This window comes from Podarcis pityusensis (genome assembly GCF_964106645.2).
Source record: "Podarcis pityusensis genome assembly, chromosome: 1".
Classification (NCBI taxonomy): Eukaryota; Metazoa; Chordata; class Lepidosauria; order Squamata; family Lacertidae; genus Podarcis; species Podarcis pityusensis.
In genome coordinates, this window is record NC_138028.1 from 38,861,476 (window position 1) to 38,882,254 (window position 20,779).

At 45.5% G+C, this 20,779-nt stretch overlaps 1 long non-coding RNA gene across 1 annotated transcript; it reads left to right on the top strand.

Annotated features, from left to right (window-relative positions):
* The first annotated feature begins 6,838 nt into the window (after nt 1-6,838).
* On the top strand, nt 6,839-13,028 carry LOC308462773. Its single transcript, XR_013979338.1, has 2 exons — nt 6,839-6,875; nt 12,406-13,028. It is a non-coding gene; the product is annotated as an uncharacterized lncRNA (long non-coding RNA).
* Nucleotides 13,029-20,779: the final 7,751 nt, after the last annotated feature.

Genomic DNA, 20,779 nt, shown 5'->3' on the forward strand with positions numbered 1-20,779 from the left:
GCGGCGGCGCAGGAGCGGCGGCGGCGGCGGCTGCGCTCCGTCAGCCACGGCGGCGGCGGAGACGCGCGTTCCCGGCCCGAGCCGCCCGGCGTGCGCAGGGAGGGACGCTGCCCCACGGCCGGGCGGGCTGCCTGGCAGGCGGGGCGGCTGCCGGGAGCCAGCCTGGGCGGCGATCGCCTGGCGCAGCGAAGCCCAGGCGGAGGTCGCCTTCAGTGTCTCGCCGCCCGCCTCCCGGCCGCCTTTAAGTAGGCTCTGCTTGCGTCACGGCCAGGTTGGAGGGGAGCAGCCGAGCGGCGGCGCCACAGCCCGAGAGGGATCGCCAAAGCCGACCCCCACACAGCGCCGCCGCCGCCGCCCCCGAGGACCCTTCGAGCGGGCGGGGTGGCGTGGGGTGGGCGCCCATCTTCCCCACCCCGCCGCCCGACGAGAGCTGCGCCTTTGGGGAGGGGACGGGCAGAGGGATGGGGGGCCCCGACGACGCGCCTCGCCATCCACGGAGCAAGGAGGAGGTAACGAGTGGCGCGGAGGGGACTGGGGCCTCAGGGGATCCCGCGACGCCTCGCCAGCCTCCCCGGGGCCGGATCCGGGCGCCTGCCTTTCTTCCGGGCGGCCGTTTCCCGGGGACTTGGCCTGCGCCGCGTCCTTGACAAGGGAAGGCGTGTGGGGAAGGAGGGAGGGAGGGAGGGAAGGAGGGACGCTTTCCTTCCTCGTCGCCAGCCCAGCTAGACGGGAAGAGGAGGCGAGTCGAAGGCGCAGCAACCTCCTTCGCGCCGGAAGGGAGGGGAAAGCAAGATCCCCGCAGATCAGGAGCTGACACCCCCCTCCCTCCCCACGGTTACCGAGCAGGACGGACGGAGGGCCGCTGGGGACGATCGCTGCTCCGGACGCCAGGTCGGGGGGCGCCCTAGACGCCGAAGCGCCCCCCCCTCCCCTGCGGAGAATGGCGCCTCTGCTTCCCTAGGCTGGGCGCGTGAGAAACCTCTCGCACGGTAAGAGCGCAAAGGCCGCCATCCTTTCCTTCGTCTTCCTTGGCTCTTCGCTGCAGCAGCTCTGGCAAAGGGAGACCCGAAGAGGACACGCGCGAGGAGCCTTCCTGCCCTGGGACTGGCTTGCCAAATGGAAATGCCAGTCGCCAGCACCATCTGGGCACACCTGCTGAGGCCCCAGCAGCTAGGAAGGCCCACTGAGGAGGTACAGCTGGGCCTGGAGAGCTTGGGCCCCACTTGGTTAGAGGGGGTGCAACCTCATCTGCAACTTGCAAGTGAGGGCAGGTCCACACCATGCGTTTTAAACGGTCTTTAACAGATGCTGCCGCCCCCAAGAATTCTGGGCTCCATAGTTTGTTATAGGTACTGAGAGTTGGGAGGAGACCCTCACAGAGCTGCAGTTCCCAGTGCCCTTAACAAACTACAGCTCTCAGGATTCCTGGAAGGGGGAAATCCGTGACTGTTAAAGTGATGTGAGTGTGTGGATGTGAACTGAGTTTTGGTGGCTGCAAAGAAGGGCCCAATCAGCCTGGATGTCGCTGAGCCCTCTGCACCACCCAGAGGGAGAGCACAGGTGAGCTTGAGAAGCCTCAACATCATAAGAGAATAAGGCAGCTGGATCAGGCCCAAGGTCCATCTGGTCCAGCATCCTGTTCCCACAGTGGCCAACCAGATGCCTGTGGAAAAACCTCTTGATCTTTCACCCAATATAATGGAGGCTGGCCCATTCGGACATAGGGGCATTGCCCCACCAATCTCTGTCACTTGCCCGTCTTCTTCCTTGCAACCAGGCCAAGGACTGCTGGTCCGCTTCCTCTTCCTTAGTCTCAGTGTTGCCCCTTGTAGAATTCAGCAGAGAGGAGAATGGGGACATTGCCTGTCATTGCTTCTGACTCCACTGACCTGTCCAGGTGTGGACACCAGCTGCTACTGCCTTGGCTGCAGGCAGGTGGAGGGATCAGTTACGGTTTGCCTCCCTCTCCCTCTGGGAGGTTCAACTTGCTCACACCCTCTGCCTCTCTGGGCTGGGCTGCATGGGCAACAGGGCCTAGCAGGCTGCACAGAGTGAGCAAGAGATCACTTGTGTAAAAGATCTGTGGCTGCTTCTTGCACCTCCTCTGGAGGTGGTGCCAACATCTCTGTTTACCATCTCCCTCTGTCTCTGGCTGGCATGAGGGGGGGTGAGGGCTGAGGGCTGTGCTTGCTGGGCCCAGTTTGCACTGCCATGCCACCAGCAGGAGAGAGCCCATGTGTGATAAGCTAACAAGATGGTGGGCTGGCTGCTTTGGGCCATTTGCACACCTGCCTGCTCTCTCCCTCCAGGGACCTGCTGCGGAAAGAGAAAAGGGAGAGCAGGTGGACAGAGCCTGCAGCTAGTGCTCTTATATTCTCTGGCTCTCCCTCCCTCCCTCTCTCTGCAGCACCACAGGGCTCAGTCCCCTCACCCCACTGCCTAGAAAAAGGAGGGAGGAGAAAGCCACCAGCCTCTGTCTGGTGTGAGGAAACCTGGGTCCACTCAGGGGGCAAGAAGGAAGCCTCCATAGGCCAGAGAGAAAGCCTGGCAGTCATGCATTTCTTCAGGTCCTCTTCCAGCTAGACTACCCACATGCCACCTATTGTCCTGTGGGGAGGATTCCAGGAAAGAGGGGCAGGGGCATCATTGTCTCACCCCAGGGTGATACATCACCCACTGCCCCATGGGAAGGATGTTTTTTTTAATATGTTATTGTTGTTTAATGTGCTTTCCAAATATGCAATTGACTGTTACTTGTAAGCTGCCGTGGTAGGATTTGTATCCTGAAAGGTAGGAGATACATAACTGTAAGAAATAAAGTAAAATTAAGGTTCAGCTAACTCATATCAGCTTCTCCTGTCCTGCCTCTTCACACATCACATTTTAAATATGTATTTCTAAGCATGCACACCTCTTTTAAGTGCACATTTCCAAAGAGATGCCTAAAAAGGTAAAGTATGAATTCAGTAAATATATGTTTTGCTCAGTTACACATCTCACAGAGCTGTGATTGACTGAAGTTCCCTCCTGAGTGGACTTTCATTGGCAAACCCAGGATTGTCTCTTTGATGTGTGAAATGCTAGGGGCCAAAGAATCATTACTGAAACAGAGAGATGTTTCGCAGGTCTGCTGCCATCGTTAATATATGTGTACCTCGGCTAAGTTAGGTAGCCAAATAATATGTAAAGCATAAATACAAAGACTTAGATGGTATCATTTCAGTGTCTTTTAATAACTTCATTCTTTAAAAAAATTGAGGTTGGTGAGCTTCAAATTAGAGAATTACTCAGTGTACTCCATTTATATGGTACAGCTGTTTGCACTACACAAAATCTAGTAATTATTTGCAAAGGGGGCAGTTGTTTGTCCTTACAGAAGTGCAAAATGTATCTCAGTAAGTCGTTAGTAGTACAAATGCAACTAAGGGCACATTGCAAATGTCGTATTATAAGTTTGATATGTACATAGCATGTACATATCTATGGGAAAGTGGCCTCACTTCATAATGTACTAGAGTGATGTGACATTGTTCCTTGTTATTAATGAACTCTGTGTGTGAGAGAGAGATTACTACATATCACAGTCAGTTATAACAAGAAATAATATTGCATTACTTGTCATTCTAGTACATTAACGAGTACACTTTTTTTACAAAAATGTTTGCAGTTATTTTCCACATAACATGTACGTGTAACCCTCCTTAATAAATTGCATTTGCACTACTAATGCATATTTATTTTCTACATCCCCTTATTACTATTATTACTTATGGGAGAATTCAACGTAGTGCATAGCTGTCAATTCCCTTATTCCGAATAGGATTCCTCGCAAGAAAAGGGAAAAGTTGACAGCTATGACATAGCGCTAAGCAGATTGCTCCATCAGTGCAAGCATTTCTGCTTTCCTGATGGAATGATCTGCCCTGTCCTTTCTCCCACTACCCTGTTCTGGGGGTTCTCCCGACCTCCTGCCAGTTGGCGGGGTGAAGGGGCACACAAGGAAGGAGAGAGGGGAAAGCCCTATAGTGCTAGTAGAAGTGCTTGTGCAAGCCTCTACTGCCAGGACTCACCAGCTGAATCTCATTCTTAGATTTCTTACCCACCCTTCCTCATGAGATATCGCTATGTGTCACAACTATTTAAAAATGCAGTCTTTAAAAAAGTTAAAACAGACTGCAGGTAAGAGAAATGGGCGAGTCATAAAAAAAAAATTGAGTCTCGGGTTGCAAAAGTCCAGCATACATCTTCAGCACCTGACCAAAACTGCATAATGGAGGTTCCAGGTTCACCTCCCTGGGGAGGGAATTGCACATCTTAGAGGCTGCGACAGAGAATGCCTTCTTGTCATCCCTCAAACTCACAAGGGCAGCGGAACTGCCAAGAAAGCCCCCCCGACTGATCTGACCCTGAGAGTCTGGAGGGAAGGATCAGTCGTTCTGATATTTGGGGCCTAAGCCATTTAAGGTGTTAAACATGAGTGTGAGCACCTTGGCTTGGGCCTAGAAATGAACTGGCAACCATCGTTCTTTTCAACTAACTCTTTGAAGTCTGTAGCCACTTCGGACAGTTTGTGGCCTTTATTATCAGTGCTATTTTTCTAGAAAAAGAGGTGCCAGAACTCACCATGAATGCCTCCCTTGTTCTCTTACAATGGCATTGGCGCCCACCTGAGAGGTGCCGGAACTGAGTTCTGGTGACTTCCAGGTGGGGGGAAAGCCCTGGTTTTACCCATCTGTACAGTGGTACCTCGGGTTAAGAACTTAATTCGTTCTGGAGGTCCGTTCTTAACCTGAAACTGTTCTTAACCTGAGGTACCACTTTAGCTAATGGAGCCTCCCGCTGCTGCCACTGCGCGATTTCTGTTCTCCTCCTGAAGCAAAGTTCTTAACCCGAGGTACTATTTCTGGGTTAGCGGAGTCTGTAACCTGAAGCGTCTATAACCCGAGGTACCACTGTACTTCTTTATGTGGCCCTTTTACATGCTTGTGGTTTCTCAGCTGGTTCCTAGTTTCACCCATTTACCTAATAGCTCTGAACCACACACGCTAACAGACAATACAAATGTGTAAGTTACAGCTGGAAAGAAATGAGGGAAATCAAGTCTAACAGCTTGCCGCAAAGACGCAAAATCAAAACTTCATTAGTTCTGAAAACCAGAAGTGGCCGATTATACTGTAAGCAGAGCACCTTGAACTCTACATGCTGGTTCCTACGCCATGGGGTGAATGACTTTTAATGCATAGCCTTGGAGTAATTAAACTTTATGGAACCTAAGGGAAGGCCTTTCCAAAAAAAAATCTCAGATCTTTATAGCTTTAACGATTAGAAGAATTTAATGTGCATTTTACAATACCTGTCATAATTAAAATCCCATATCTGCGCTACATCAATGCACCAATATACCAGTTCATTAACTTCATTAATTGAAAAGGTTTCCCTTTTAAAAATGTACTGCTGTGGATTGGCTGGTGTGTGTGCAAGTAGACGAAAGGGGGAAATGAGTCTGTTGCAAATTAGGCATTGGAGTGAGGGTGTGTTCCTGGGCACGAGATAGCATCAAACAGACCAACTGCCATATGGGTATCGTGTATCTGAAGAAGTGTGCATGCACACAAAAGCTTATACCAGAACGAACTTGATCTATAAGGTGCTACTGGACAATTTTTTATTTTTATTTTTTATTTTTTTGCCATATGAGTGGCAGTGGAAATGCTAAAAGAGACAGAGGACAGTGGCTGAGTCATTACTGGCATCAGGGCACCTACAGGGCACCTCTGACTGGCAATAATGGCCAAGCCATGGAGGTGCACAGTCTTATCGCTGGTCTGGAATGTCACTTTCTGACCATGAAGTTTTTAGTCTTCGTGGCTAACAACAACAATGTGAGGATTAATCAGTTTGCTGAATACTGTTAGGCTAAGTGTCTCCTTGGGACGCGGGTGGCGCTGTGGGTTAAACCTCAGAGCCTAGGACTTGCCGATCAGAAGGTGGGCAGTTCGAATTCCCGCGAGGGGGTGAGCTCCTGTTGCGCGGTCCCTGCTCCTGCCAACCTAGCAGTTCAAAAGCACGTCAAAGTGCAAGTAGATAAATAGGTACTGCTCCGGCAGGAAGGTAAATGGCGTTTCTGTGTGCTGCTCTGGTTTGCCAGAAGCGGCTTAGTCATGCTGGCCACATGACCCGGAAGCTGTATGCCGGCTCCCTCGGCCAATAAAGCGAGATGAGCGCCGCAACCCCAGAGTCGGCCACGACTGGACCTAATGGTCAGGGGTCCCTTTACCTTTAAGTGTCTCCTTACGATTCAGCAGTTCTCAACCTGTGGGTCCCCAGATGTTGTTGGACTACAACTCCCATCATCCCTGAGCTCTGGCCTTGCTAGCTAGAGGCGATGGGAGTTGTAGTTCAACAACATCTGGGGACCCACAGGTTGGGAAAGGCTGGGTTAGATGAATATCATTCTTAGGGGAATCAGTGCCTTTTCACTTCTTCATGATTCTGGGTGGAATTAAGCCCCCAAAATGGAATTGGTCACTCTTATGTCTCTTATAAGACCTTCAGGTGAAGAGTGCTTTTCAAAAGAAAGAAAAAATGAATAAATCTATCAGACGTGCTTGTGGTTTTCTCCTTTCAGATGTGGAATCCATTCCATGTATATGAGGGTTTTCTTGTCCAGAGCTGCCCTCTCACTGCAGGGAATGGAAAAGTCTACTCTGACAGGAGCTTTGTATGCATAAGGACTTCTAGGTTGGAGCAAGACAAGGTGTAAGTTCTACATAGCACAGCTGTGGAAGCCAGACTAGGTCTGGAGAGATCCAGGTTCAGATTCCCCGCTTTGCCATGAAGCTCAGAGCGTTGTGTGAAGATAAAATTGGGGCAAGGTGAGAACCATGCATGCTGCCTTGAATTCCTTGGGAGAAAGGGAGGGCATAGATGCAAATAAAGAAAATTAGAGAAAGTACTGTAGGAGTTCCTCCTCAATGTCCAAGAAATGAAATGCGACCTCTCCACATTTATGTTTTTAAAACCCCTTTAAGAGTCCCTCCAGTTCCTTGAACACAAGGAAACTGATCCACCTCTCAGACACGCCCCCCCCCCCCAAAATTAGTGGATAGGGGGTGGCTGCTTCTCAAGTGGCTGTGGGCATCCTTGGGAAGCATCCCTGTTGGCCACACTGGAGGATTGATGTGGGAAGGTGGACTGGATAGAAGCTCTTGATTCTCGAAAGCTTCATAACTAATTCATAATAATTATACAGTTTTAGAAACAGGTTTGTTGCCTTTTGCTTGCCGCAGTATGTGGTCCATTGTATCTCAGAAAACGTTCGGTTGTGAAGCAGTTTATAAATCTGTAAATAAATAAAAATAACTATGACAATTTTTTTTTAAAAAAAACACAACCTTTTAATCACGTGTAACTGAGTCTCACAACTTGACTAGAGTCATCCAGCCTATGACGTGGCCTTCTTGGATAAGTTGTGTACTCTTGCTTCTCATAAATAAATAAATAAATCCCTGCTCATCTGACTGGGTTTCCCCAGCCACTCTGGGCGGCTCCCAACAGAATATAAAAACACAATAAAACATCAAACATTAAAAACTTCCCTAAACAGGGCTGTCTTCAGATGTCTTCTAAAAGTCGGATAGTTGTTTATTTCATTGTACACCAAACACATCCTTGCTGCCTAAATCAGTTCAATTCCTAACTGAAATCAGTTCAAAGGCATGTGTGTGTGTGTGTGTGTGTGTGTGTGTGTGTGTGTTTGTGATGACATGGTTCAAACACATCCAGAGGAGCGCTTGATTGGCTCTGCCAGTGAGTGCCACCACACCAAAACACTACTGGCTAGTCCAGCCTCCAGTGCTCTATAAGTTTATCACTGCCTCTTAAATCATTGGTGTACATTCTGCGAGGACTTGGTTTAAGTTTGAATGTATCTGAAATCCCCAATAAAATGGGAGTCAGACTGCCTTGCTCTGCAAACTGCCAAGGTGGAAATAAGGGACTGGGAAAGGTGTAAGGCATGTGCAGAACGGAAGTGTCTGTAAGCTCTCCATGAGGATTTAGCAGCCTAAGTTCTCCAACCTGCTGTGCTGTCCAGAATGTGTGCTTTGCTGAATGTGGCACTTTTGTCAGTAAATCAGCCTACATTTTATTCACAATCCTGTAGGATTAAGGTTAGCTTGATCTTCTCTGGCTTACAACGATCTGTTTCTTAATGAAGCAGCAATATTGTTTGCAGGGTCAAAGCAGTCCCTTTAAACGTTTTATCAATTGTACTCATGCTGTTTAAAAGTCAAATCCTCCTTTATGGAGTGGGAACTGGCTCTGGTAAAGAAAAGGAGTGTGTGTGCATGTGCACACACACCAAATTTGTGTTCCTTCCCAGATATCCAGAAGAAAGTGTATGTTTTGAATGTTTGTGATTCACAGAGGATGCCCAAGGGATTAATGATTATTTCTTTTTAGTGTGGATGCCAATGAGAGGTTGCTTTGTCTCTAAGGAGTTATGGGTCAACCTGCTTCACAGATCCAGCTTATTTATGCTACCTTCATCAAACAGCCCTGTTTAGGGAAGTTTTTAATGTTTTATTGTATTTTTAATATTTTGTTGGAAGCCACCCAGAGTAGCTGGAGAAACCCAGCCAGATGGGCGGGGTATAAATAATAAATTACATTAGTAGTAGTAGTAGTAGTAGTAGTAGTAGTAGTGGTAGTATTAACAATTTTAGCCAAAGACCAGCCAGAACACCACAGCTGAAGATTCCCCCAACCAATGGTATCAGCATGAGAGCAGATCTCATAGAATGAATGAATTTTCCAAACCACAGACATGAACATTTATTTCCCCCAAATTTCACACATAAATGGCACCTTAATCTGTTTGTGGTTCTCATGGCATGGAGAGGCTTGTATACAAGGAAAGCTGTGACTGAAGCACAGTGTCCTTTGCTGTCGAGCATCACTGGTATTTGAGTGATCCAACATTGCAAAGCTAAGCTATTTGTTGCTTTGAATATGAGTGGGCTTTGTAGAAAATGAGAAAATCAGAATCTCTCTCTTGCACACATGCAAAACCTCAAACGGCAGCACGGGATCTTTCCCAAAGTATTCTGATTTTGTGTAATGATTTCAAGTATTACAGCTTTTGAAATCACAGGAGTGTCAAAGAGTGAGTACTAGGGTCTGGACATGACAGGATCCTTCTGTGTACCTTAAAAGTTTGTTAGCGTACCCTACCATCAAGGCTGTAATAAAAGGTACTAGATCCTTCAGTCTCCCGTATTCACATCAAAGGGGAGAGGAAACCCCATACATGCACAGGGAAATTCTATATGTGCACAAGCTCTGTGTGTGCAAGCACATGCAGTGTGCATGGGGCTCTAGATCAGAACAAATGGCTTTAACCTCCCAAATGCCTAACAGCTGCAGTTTGTAAAAGTCATAGGATGTTGCAGTGGTACCTCAGGTTACATACGCTTCATGTTGCATACGCTTCATGTTACAGACTCTGCTAACCCAGAAAAAGTGCTTCAGGTTAAGAACTTTGCTTCAGGATGAGAACAGAAATCGTGCTCTGGCGGCGCGGTGGCAGCAGGAGGCCTCATTAGCTAAAGTGGTGCTTCAGGTTAAGAACGGACCTCCGGAACGAATTAAGTACTTAACCCGGTATACCACTGTATTTCTTTGTTCTAAACCTCTACTGGACCCAATATTCTTTATTTCAACTTTACCCCCTCTGAGGCTTTTGTTTTCGGTTATTTAGCACTTTGTGAAAAGGTACAAACCCTTTCCAAATATAACCCGTGCATTTCTTTCCTTATGCTGTGTAATTGCACTTGGATGCTTTAAAATAGCACTTTCAAGTGCAAGACGTGAAGTGTTTTGATGAACTTTCTTTCAAAGACTAATGCTAGCAGCTTTGCAGACAGTGTTTGGTTTAATCCACAGCAGCTAAATAATTAGCTGCTGAACTGAAAACACCCATCTAAGATCTCAAAACCATCTGCTCTGCTGTGTTTTCATCTGGTGCCTGCGTGTGTATTAATGACATGATTGCATCAGATTGTACCTTTTATTCATAAAATCATATGAGGACATCTGCTGCTATCTGTGGGATCTCAGTTCTTGAAGAGAGCACATTTCACAACACACAGCGTTTCAATGCACAATGTTACTTACCTTGCAGAGGACCTGAGCAATTTATTCTGTACTCGTAAACTCTACTCTTGCACACTAATGAGCTTTGAAGAACCTGAGCTGATAGCTCACAAATGAACTGTTGCAACAGTTGCATTAACCTTTGCAACATCAGAGCTATTAGTAGAGAGAGGGGAGAAATGTGATTCAGTTTGCACTTAAAGGCAAATTTACCTGATTCACACTTTCTGAAACAATATGCAGACCAACACTCAACCATCCCTTGAAATGTGTGTGTCTTCAAATTTTGCAATGCAATTCTCCAGACAACAATATGTACAAAAATGCACATATGGGCTGAAGTGCACACAACCTTAGTTAAAATAACCTACAAAAATGCATTATGTTAGTGGAACGTGTGCACAAATGTGTAGATAGGAGTAATTTTTACTAAAATACAAAAAGTTTTTCAGGACGGCCTAAAAAAAATGAAATTGCAAATAGATATGGAAATGTGGGGAACTGTCTTGCCAAATGCAAGGTGGTTCTTTAAAAAATAATAATTCATAAGCAATGCAAAACACAAGTGGCTGAGAAGAAGATTTTATTCCCAAACAGCAAGTAATATATACCTACCAGGTATGCACTTCTATCTGCCACTTGAAAGCCCTCAAGCAGTAGCCAAGTGATTCCCCCAGGTAGCCTTAGATTGCACAGCCCTGTGGCCAATCAGTCCATGCACAAGCTTCTAAATCACTCTGCCCAAACCATCTGATTTTATAGATAGCCACCTCCTCCCAATGCCTCACTTTCCAATAACAATTTCCAACATTAAAGAAGGTTCCCAGCACTAACCTCCCAGACTGATTAAGGCAGCTGTGTGGGGGGCTTCACCTCCTCCCAACTGATTAGGGCAGACATGGTCAAACGTGGCCCTCCAGCTGTTTTGGGACTACAATTCCCATCATCCCTGACCACTGGTCCTGTTAGCTAGGGATGATGGGAGTTGTAGTCCCATAACAGCTGGAGGGTCAAGTTTGGCCATGCCTGGATTAGGACATCAGAGGAGGTTTTCACACCTTTAATAATAATAATAATAATAATAATAATAATACCTTTATTGTCATTGTACAACCTGTGTACAATGAAATTAAATGAGTCTCCCCAAAAACACTCAGTCTCGTTGCACTCTGTGTGCTTATCGAACAACACACCACCTCGCAAGTCAGTTTCGCTATGTTATTTTCAAAAACTTAACAGCTGCCAAGGAGGGGGGAGGAACAGAGGCAGGAAGGGTAGCCATATTAGAATCACTACTTCCCCAATATACAATTGGTCCAAGGGGCACCTCCGGGGGGATGCTCTCCCCCTGCCGCTGCCTCCAGAGAAGCAAAGAGAAGAGGCAGCTGTGGCTTCCAGGTTCTGGCGAGATTGTGCAGAGGTCTCCAAAGGACCTGTCAGGGCTCTTGTGAGATCTCGCCAGAACTGCAGCTGTGCAACGCCAGTAAGCACAGCTTCGACGACGGAAGCAAGGGAGGTGGGCAACATGCAGTGTATGTGCAGGGCAGCACCTTCCCGTTTCACTTCAGTCGGCAAAATGGGACTTGCTGCCCTGGCCCCAGATGGCTTTGGGCCACTCAACCTGGCCTGTAGCAATCTGAGCCTGTCTCAACTTGACTCAAACGAGGCCCCTGTCCCACCAAATAGGCCCGAATCTGGTGCACAATCCTCAAAAATAATCCCATGGGTCATGAAATACCATTTTAGAAGGGGTATTGTAAGAAAGACAGAGCTATTCTGCCTGGCCTTCAGTTTGAATTAGCCTGATCGTCTATTCTCTATTCCCTTTTCCCTTTCCTTTTCTATGAAAAAACCCTTCTGGGACCCCTCATTTAAACTCTTCCCTGGTCTCCTTGCTGGCTCTAGTAGGACTTGACCAGTTAGCCCTGGTGATCATTTGATGTTTACTGACTGCGGTTCCCGCCCCCCTCGCCCCAATGATCCCTGAATTTTTGAATTTTATTGACATTGATGCTGCATTTATGTTGTATTTTATGCTGTTTTTAAGTCACATTTTAATCAATGTTTTATATTTGCTGTTAGCTGCCCTGAGCCTGGTTTTTGAACCAGGAAGGGCGGGGTATAAATAAACATTTATTATTATTATTATTATTATTATTATTATTATCATTAAGCATCTGTAATACTTACTGCTTTGACATATGGAACAACTAACTCTTTTTATTTCACTTTGATGGACCTCTCTCTCAGAACTGAGCTGAGAAAGCACAGTGAAATGTGAGAAGACATGTTGGGATATTTCAGTATGAATTCGTTCACACACAGCATTGCTTTTGGACCTAGCGCAATGCCCTGTCGCCTTTTGTCTTCATTCAAATGCTGAATCTTGTACATGCTCCAGGCAGTTCTTACTTCAATATGCTGATTTAGGGCAGTGCTTCTTTCCCTTGGTTTGATGGTAACACTACCATATGTCTTGGGTATTCCTGGTGCCCTCTCCTCTATCCCCACATCTCTCTTATCACCAGTCTCAGAAGAAGAATTCACATTACATTAAATTGCAAGGCAGTGCTGAAGCAGTCCGTTGAAATTACTAGAGCCACAGTGCGACTGATTTGAAAGTGAAACATCTGTGGTGAACAAGGAGGGTGGAAATCAGCAGCTCAGTAGGGGACTCGGTTTTTGTTTTATTTTTAAATCTCTATGCTGTTCAAGGCCCTGGGGGGTGGAATTCTGCAATTCAAATGTAAAGGAGCAGAAAAAATGTCTATTTATTTCAAATGAAATATATGTAACCCTGAAACACATGTGTATTGGGGTATGTGTACGAAATGATGTTTGACGGATGAAAATAAAGGGAGTGTGTGCCTTTAGCTGGGTCTAAGCAATACAGCACATGATTTCATCCATGATCCCTGTTTGGCTAAATGATTGTTGTTTGGTAGATAATTGGCTGTCAGGCTCTTTAATAGAGAGGGAAATCTCTAAATTGGTGCCTGCGGTAGATGCAATTCCCCCTAGGAAAGCATTTCACTTAAATTGGGGCTGGTGGACTTTTATTCTTGTATTTCTGTGAGGGTTTTTCTTTTTAACAGAGCTCAATCGTATTTCATATATTTCACAATTTAATTCTATTTTATCTCACTTTCACCTTGCTTTTTCTCACTCAGTTAACTGAGAAACTTATTTGACTGGGAAAGAAAACAAATTTTAGTGGCTGAACAGATTTGACCACCTAGCTTGTGTGTTCACATCTGCTTTCCAGGAAGAAGGACACAGACAATCACTCCTTGCACCTTCTTCTCCTGGGGCACACATCCTCTTTGTATGGGTGCAACAATGCAAAAAAAATTGAGTGAATGAGAATTGGGGTATCTTTATAACTAGAATAGCAGTCTGCAAGGGCTCCTTCTCACCCCTTTAGATGGAAAACTGGAGACCTTCCCATTTTGCAGCTGTGCCCTGGGAAACAAACACATGTCATTTGTTGGAACCTTTCTTCTGGTTTAGAACTACTGGCTGGTAAGAACTTCAGCCAACTATTTCAAGAGGTGAGTTAGAGACCTCCCCGTGGTCATATGTTCTAGCATAAGAAAACACACCAGGTAACCATTTCAGATATAAGGTCAACTAAAGCATCCATGACAGATGGCCATCCAACCTCTGCTTAAAAACCTCCAAGAAGGAGAGTCCATCACCTTCCAAGGGAGTCCATTGCAATGTCAAACAGCTCTTACCGTCAGCATATTTTTCCTGATGTTCAGTCAGAATCTCATTTCTTGTAACTTGAATCCATTGGTTCGAGTCCTACTCTCCAAAGAGGGAGAAAACAAGCTTACTCCATCTTCCAGCCCTTAAGATATTTGAAGACGGCTATCACATCTCCTCTCTGTCTCCTCTTTCCCAGGCTGAACATACCCAGCTCCTTCAAGCGCTCCTCATAAGGCTTGGTTTCCAGACCCTTGATCATCCTAGTGACACTCCTCTGCCCCTGTTTTATGCTGGCCTTAATGCAACACTTGAGAGAAGGGAGTCAGAAGACTATTTTCAACCTCTGCCTATGATAGAAGTTTGACAGAAGCCCTGATTTCTTAATGTAACAGTGTAAAGCATGCACAAGCTGTTTAGCATCTTTCATGTATTTTCCTTGAAGGCCAGCTCTGTTATGTACAACTGGTGTTCAAAGGTACCCTGTTTTGTAGCAGAGTGGCCCATATAATCTTGTATATGGGTTGCTCGGAGGCTGAATTCATTTACACATTTCCAATGCAAATGCGCCCTCAATTTTTTAGCTGACTGATGAATTCCTTGCTTTGGATATAGAAACTTTCCATTTTAGATGGCTTTGAGGTCTTCCACACTTCTCTATAAGAAACCAGCAACTCCTAATTTATGACAAAAATAGCTGAACTGTGGATTCTATTTTTTTTTTAATGAACACAATAACTCTCCTGGTACTCCCCCTCCTGGCAGACCAATCATCTGTCCAGTGGTACTTGTATTGTTCTCAAACCGGGTTGTTAGATTGGAAAATCGATACTGTTATTTATTTCTTTACATTTATATTTTGCATTTATTCTGTCTTGGTATCTTAGGAGTCTAGGACAGGGTACATGTGGTTCCCTGATTGTCTCCCAATCAGGAGACAAAGTCGGTTAGTGTCATCAAGATGGATCACAGCCTGGGACTAACTAGTGATGAAACTACAAGGGATAAATGTCAACCTTTGGCCACTCCTCTGTGCCTCTGACACTTAGAAACTTAATAAACCTTCATGGCATCTGTTAAGCCTTTTTCCAGGCGTTCATTGAATGTGTGGTGGGAAGGGCAAGGAGACTGGCCAAAGTCCCTGTTTTGGACCAAAGTGAATTCCTTTTGAAGAGCTCCATAGATAGACCTATGGACTGACTTTCAGTTGTAAATAGGTAGGACCTATGGATTCTTTCAAAACAAAAGCACATGGATTTGGGAGGGGGTTGCCACTACAAACCCACTCCTTCCCCCAAATGCATTCATTAAACATTGGAATGGGGCTTCGGGAAATTATTTTAATATATTTAAATTCTAACAATTTAAGAAGGAAGGTGGTGGAAAGGCATTGTATGGTTCCCGAAGGGAAGCATTTGTTTTCATTGTTTTGCATTACTACTCAGACAAGCCCAATGGAACAACCTTATAGGATGCATTGTGACAAAGTAGGGAACCCCCGGGATATACTCCCCAATCATTTCCTATCATGTCTACATACGGAAACCAACTTTGAAAATAGTTCCCAATTTTATCTAAGGTACAGAATCTCCTGTGCGTTTAAAAAGAAGGGCCTGATTTGTCCATACAAATATTATTGATGAGATTATCGTATTCCTGGGGGAAAGAGCATCATTTATTTACCATAGATCCTTTTTACAGAAAATCCATGGGATGTGGCTGCCCACCTGCCGCATCCCAAGGCTTTTCTTATTGTCCTCATGTGTTTTTTCAGACCTGAATTGAGGTTGGGCTTTTTTGCTTGTTTTGCTTAAATTAGCTAAGATGAGTTATTCTTCGGTCTGAAGACACTCAAAGCAGCTTACATAGTTAAAAACAATAGAAATGCAAACAACAACAAAAACAACAACAATAATAATTTGTACCCCGCCCATCTGGCTGGGTTTCCCCAGCCACTCTGGGCGGCTTCCACAATGACCAAAAGTACACTAATATGTCATACATTAAAATCTTCCCTGAACAAACAAAAACCATCATAAAAACTATACAGTCGTCCCTTGGAAGTTGAACGGAATCTGTTCTGGAAGCTCCTGCAGCCAATCGGAAGCCGTGGAAGCCCTGTAGGATGTTCGGATTCCAAAGAATGTTTGCAATCCGGAACACACACTTCCGGGTTTGCAACGTTCGAGAGACAAAACGTCCGAGTACCAAGGCATTTGGGATCTAAGGTACTACTGTACAATTAGAAACAGCAGCAGATAAAATAGTATGTTAAAAGCCAAAGCGCAGTGTGAAGACTAGGGAAAGGGCCAGGGAACCACAAATCAAAGGCATGTTGAAAGATTCCCCCCCCCCAAAAAAAGCAGCAAATACTAACAGAGAAGAGGACCAATATAGATCTCCAAGGGGAGCGAGTTTCACAATCTTGGTGCCATCACTGAAATGACCCTGTCTTTCATATCCATTTGTCCAATGCCACACAAGGATGGGACCAAGGGTAGGGCTTCTGAATCTGACTAAGAGGGGAACTCATGAAAGGGCAAAAGTTTCCTAAGCTGACTTGCCCCTAAGCCATGTATGGTTTAAAAACTAAAATGAACACTTTGAGCTAAGCCCAGAAATGAATAATGTGCATTGATAATTGGGTCTTAGCCCAATTTTCACACCACAAAATGATAAAGGGTTCTTGTAGGAGAACTGATGCACCCATCTTTCATAAATATGACCAGCTTCATCTTCTAAGACAACGGACGATGCCTCCAATTTTCGGCCAACTCTGGCAGAAAATTAAAAAGTTAGAGACGTTTTCTTTCCTTGGAAAATAAAATTTAAAGGTTCCCTGCACACACAAAAACCTATTGATGGATGTGGAGACTCAATCCACTCTGAAGGGGCTCCTTTGCCTGAAAATTTCACCCATTTATGGCGAAAGGAAAGGAAAATACGGCCATTTGTTATTCCTTATTACAGGGGACGCTCGGGTTGTGAACATGATCTGTACGGGAGGCACGTTCACAACCCGCAGCATCCACAACCCGCAGCGCTGCATCTGCGCACGTGCGGGTTGCGATTTGGCGCTTCTGTGCTTGCGCAAAGTGTGATTTAGCACTTCTGCGCATGTGCGAGCACTGAAACACGGAAGTAACCTGTTCCGGTACTTCCAGGTTTTGGCATGTCCGTAACCCGAAAACGCGCAACCTGAAGCATCTGTAACCCGAGGTATGACTGTATAGTCATTGGGGACACAACAGAGCTTGGATTTAACAGATAAAATTTGAACCTGAATGGAATTGGAACACACAGCTGATCTGACACAAACTGAGCTGCTTCCAAACACTGCAGATACAAGGCAAATATTGTGGTTGCTGCACACACCATACTACAGCCTGAATTCCATGGAAAATACCAAGCTGTGGAGCATGTGCATTTTATGCTGGCTTGGTCATGTCCACAGAATGGAAGATGGCAGGATCCCCAAGGATGTGCTCTACAAGAAGCTGGCTTCGGGCACCAGGCCCATTGGCAGACCAAATCTGTGTTACAAAGATGCCTGCAAATGTGACATGAAGACTGGCAACATCAGCCCCACCATGTGGGAATCCCTTGCAGATGTCTGCAGTGCCTGGAGACAGACAGTCAGATTGTGCATCCATGACAGTGACCAGAGGAGGAATGACCACTGGGAGGAGCACAGAAAGAAGAAATGCCATGGTACACCTGCAAGAAGAAGAAGTAGAGTTTGGATTTGATATCCCGCTTTATCACTACCCGAAGTAGTCTCAAAGCGGCTAACATTCTCCTTTCCCTTCCTCTCCCACAACAAACACTCTGTGAGGTGAGTGAGGCTGAGAGACTTCAGAGAAGTGTGACTAGTCCAAGGTCACCCTGCAGCTGCATGTGGAGGAGCGGAGACGCGAACCCGGTTCCCCAGATTACGAGACTACCACTCTTAACCACTACAGCACAATCAGACACCTTCAGCTGCCCCAGCTGCAACGAAACATGTCTCTCCCATATTGGTCTCTACAGCCACAACAGGTGCATTAATCCTCCAACAGTTTGACTTCCCCCCTCAAGGCACGCTCTTCCACTGTCTCCCAAGACAGACCGATGGCAGCTGAGCAACTGATGCGTTTTGTCTCATATTTACAGTTTTGGCATTTCTTTGGGAAGAGTGGCATATGCATATTTATAAATAAATGAATGCCGTAAATGAATTTTTGTCTGATCTGTATCCTAGTTGTGCACTGTTTTCCTAACACAAACAATTCAATGGAACTGAAATAACCCACCACCTTTGGACCAGCCTGCCTAATCTCCATGTTGTCCAGCCACAGTATGTCAGTGTGTTTACTTAGTGCTGCTTATGGCTGCAGGGGGGCGGGGGGAATGGGAAGCTCGGAGCTGAGAGCACATTGAGAGCTGAGGAGCTGCTGCAAGCTTTGTCATTAGGTAGAAAATGCGGCATGACAGACGTTATCAGGCCTTCCAAGGAAAGCCAGCCACAGTGCCGCAAATGTGCCTTAAGATTTCCCTTTCCCTTACCTTTCTCCTAGCAATGGACAGAATTCCCAGGGCAATGATTAAGTTAATGTGCTATGAATAACATAGCTGGAGAGAGGCTGCTGCTGAATAAGAATAAATACTTCATGCCAGATACATCAGAGAAATGTCCGGTCTGTTCCAACATTTCCCCACCTGTAGCAGCTTTGCAGAACAGAACCCCGTAGCTTTTCCAGCATTCTGCTCAATGGAGAACTTCAGTGGTTTACAGTTGGGAGAAAAGACATCTGTAGTACTATAAAGGGAACAGTTTGAACACACACACACACTGTATACATACAGCATACACATTATATAGTGTTGTGCACAGTCCAGTCTTAGGGTGGTGAGAAGCTTCGGCAGTGCAAGCACCTAGCAAGGCTTCCATTTTCTTGGGATGAAGGTCAGTAGAGGCTGTTGTCTCTTTAGGATATATGGCTTAATTTGCACATATAGACAACCTGAACATAGGATGGAGGAACTCCCAGCAGTCATTCTCCACAAAACTTGCCTTCCCATTAGGTTCCCAGGGAGATCCTCGAGCTATAGCTTTGGGTCCAGCACAGAGCAAAACAAACCTATGCATCTCCAGCATCAACCGAAACTCTAGTCTCCTTGGTACAAAATTTCAGGTCAGGGAAGAACCCAATGACCCCCTCGTCCCTCAGTTGCTTCTTTTGGGATTAAAAAAATTATCTCTGGCTCTTTTTTTGTGTGTATTGAAAGAACATTAATGGCTGAAATTTGCTGACATTGGTTACTACTCTGCCAGTGACAATGTCCTAGGAGAACTACACCCTAAGTCTACTTCAGTGGAAATTTTACAATAAAAAGTGCACCAGGGATGTAATTTTACCCCCAGGTGTAACTTAGGGATGTGTAAATCAGTGTTCTCTCTCTCTCTCTCTCTCTCTCTCTCTCTCTCTCTCTCTCTCTCTCTTTATTTATTTATTTTTTGCATAAGTGGCCACCCAAGAAAACACCAGTATAATCCCAATGTAACCATGCAAACACAAAATTTCCAGATAATTGTGACATGACTGTTACTTAAAGCAAAACCAGAAAATATGGTGGAGATCCAGGATTGAATCTTTCATTTATTTAAATACTGTTATTAAAAGGAAAAAAGCTCTGGTGAGCCCACACCAGATTAAGACTGCAGTGCTAAGAAGGTCTTTGTCCACTGGGAGTAAAACACTTTCCCCACTGATAGCAGTATAGGTATGTGTCTGATAGGGTTAGATCCCCTCTCCTCCAACACTATGGCCCATAGTGTTTAAACTCTATCTAATACAGTATTTTTAAATTGCTATAACCCACCCTGCGGCCTTTTGATGAAGGGCAGGTAATTTATAAAATAACAATACTGTTGTTTGGGAAGAGGGAAATCCCCCCCCCCAAATAAATGAATCTATTATTCTAATCTAGCTAATATACAATATTTGGCATATTGTAGGGGGAAATGCAGGCTGCAGCTGTCCTGGGTGTAGCCTATTCAACTGAGCCTGGATGGGCTGGTTGAATGTAAGTCATTATAAAACAATTGACAGTCCATAGCACTTAAAGAGGAATCCCTCAGGTCTGTGCAAAACCGGTGACCAAGGTGATGGGGAGGGGTCTGAGGAAGGAGGTTTGGGTTTTAAAGCAAGGTGTGCTTTGGCAGAAGAGGAGGGGAACAAAGAGGAGTCCTCCATGAGCTGCTGGAGAGGCCAGAACGCCATGCGTGGTCTGGAAGGACAGAGCCATCTTGGCAGGCTGGCTGAAGGTAGGCTTAGAAGAGATGCTTTGGACTCCAGTGCTGCACTGCTGTGGGAAACAGACCCCTCATGAGATGACCATGCTGTAAGATCTGGACTCCCTGCATCGAAATTCAGGTGTAAATATGTGAATAAATCATATTTCTTAAAGCTACGACAGCCCCTGCTAAGCCTTGATTCTCAATGGAAACATGAGCTCCTGGAAGCCCCTGAAATCTTTACACTGCTCTGCAGAGGTTGGTATCCGACTTTTGCAAAAACAACAATAATAATTCCAAATTTCACACACACACCTGTGTTTTACTAACATTTAAAGGTATAGTAGATCTGATTTCTGATCTCTGTAATCATCTCCAGTTCAGCCTCATCTCATTTCAAAGGCCTCTCTGTCCCTAAGACTGATGGTGTCTCTAGGTGAAACTCAACTGATGGCTGCTAAAACATTTGTTGCTGTCCCTTGTAATCCCAACAGATTGTGAGTCTAACATGTGGAACAGGAGTGTGGCAACTGTGATTAAAAACAGTTTATAAACTGTTGAAAAGCATAAAGAAATAGCCAGGCCTTTCACCACCTACTTTTGCTATTTTAATAGCACCCACAGTGGGGTGAAGAATTT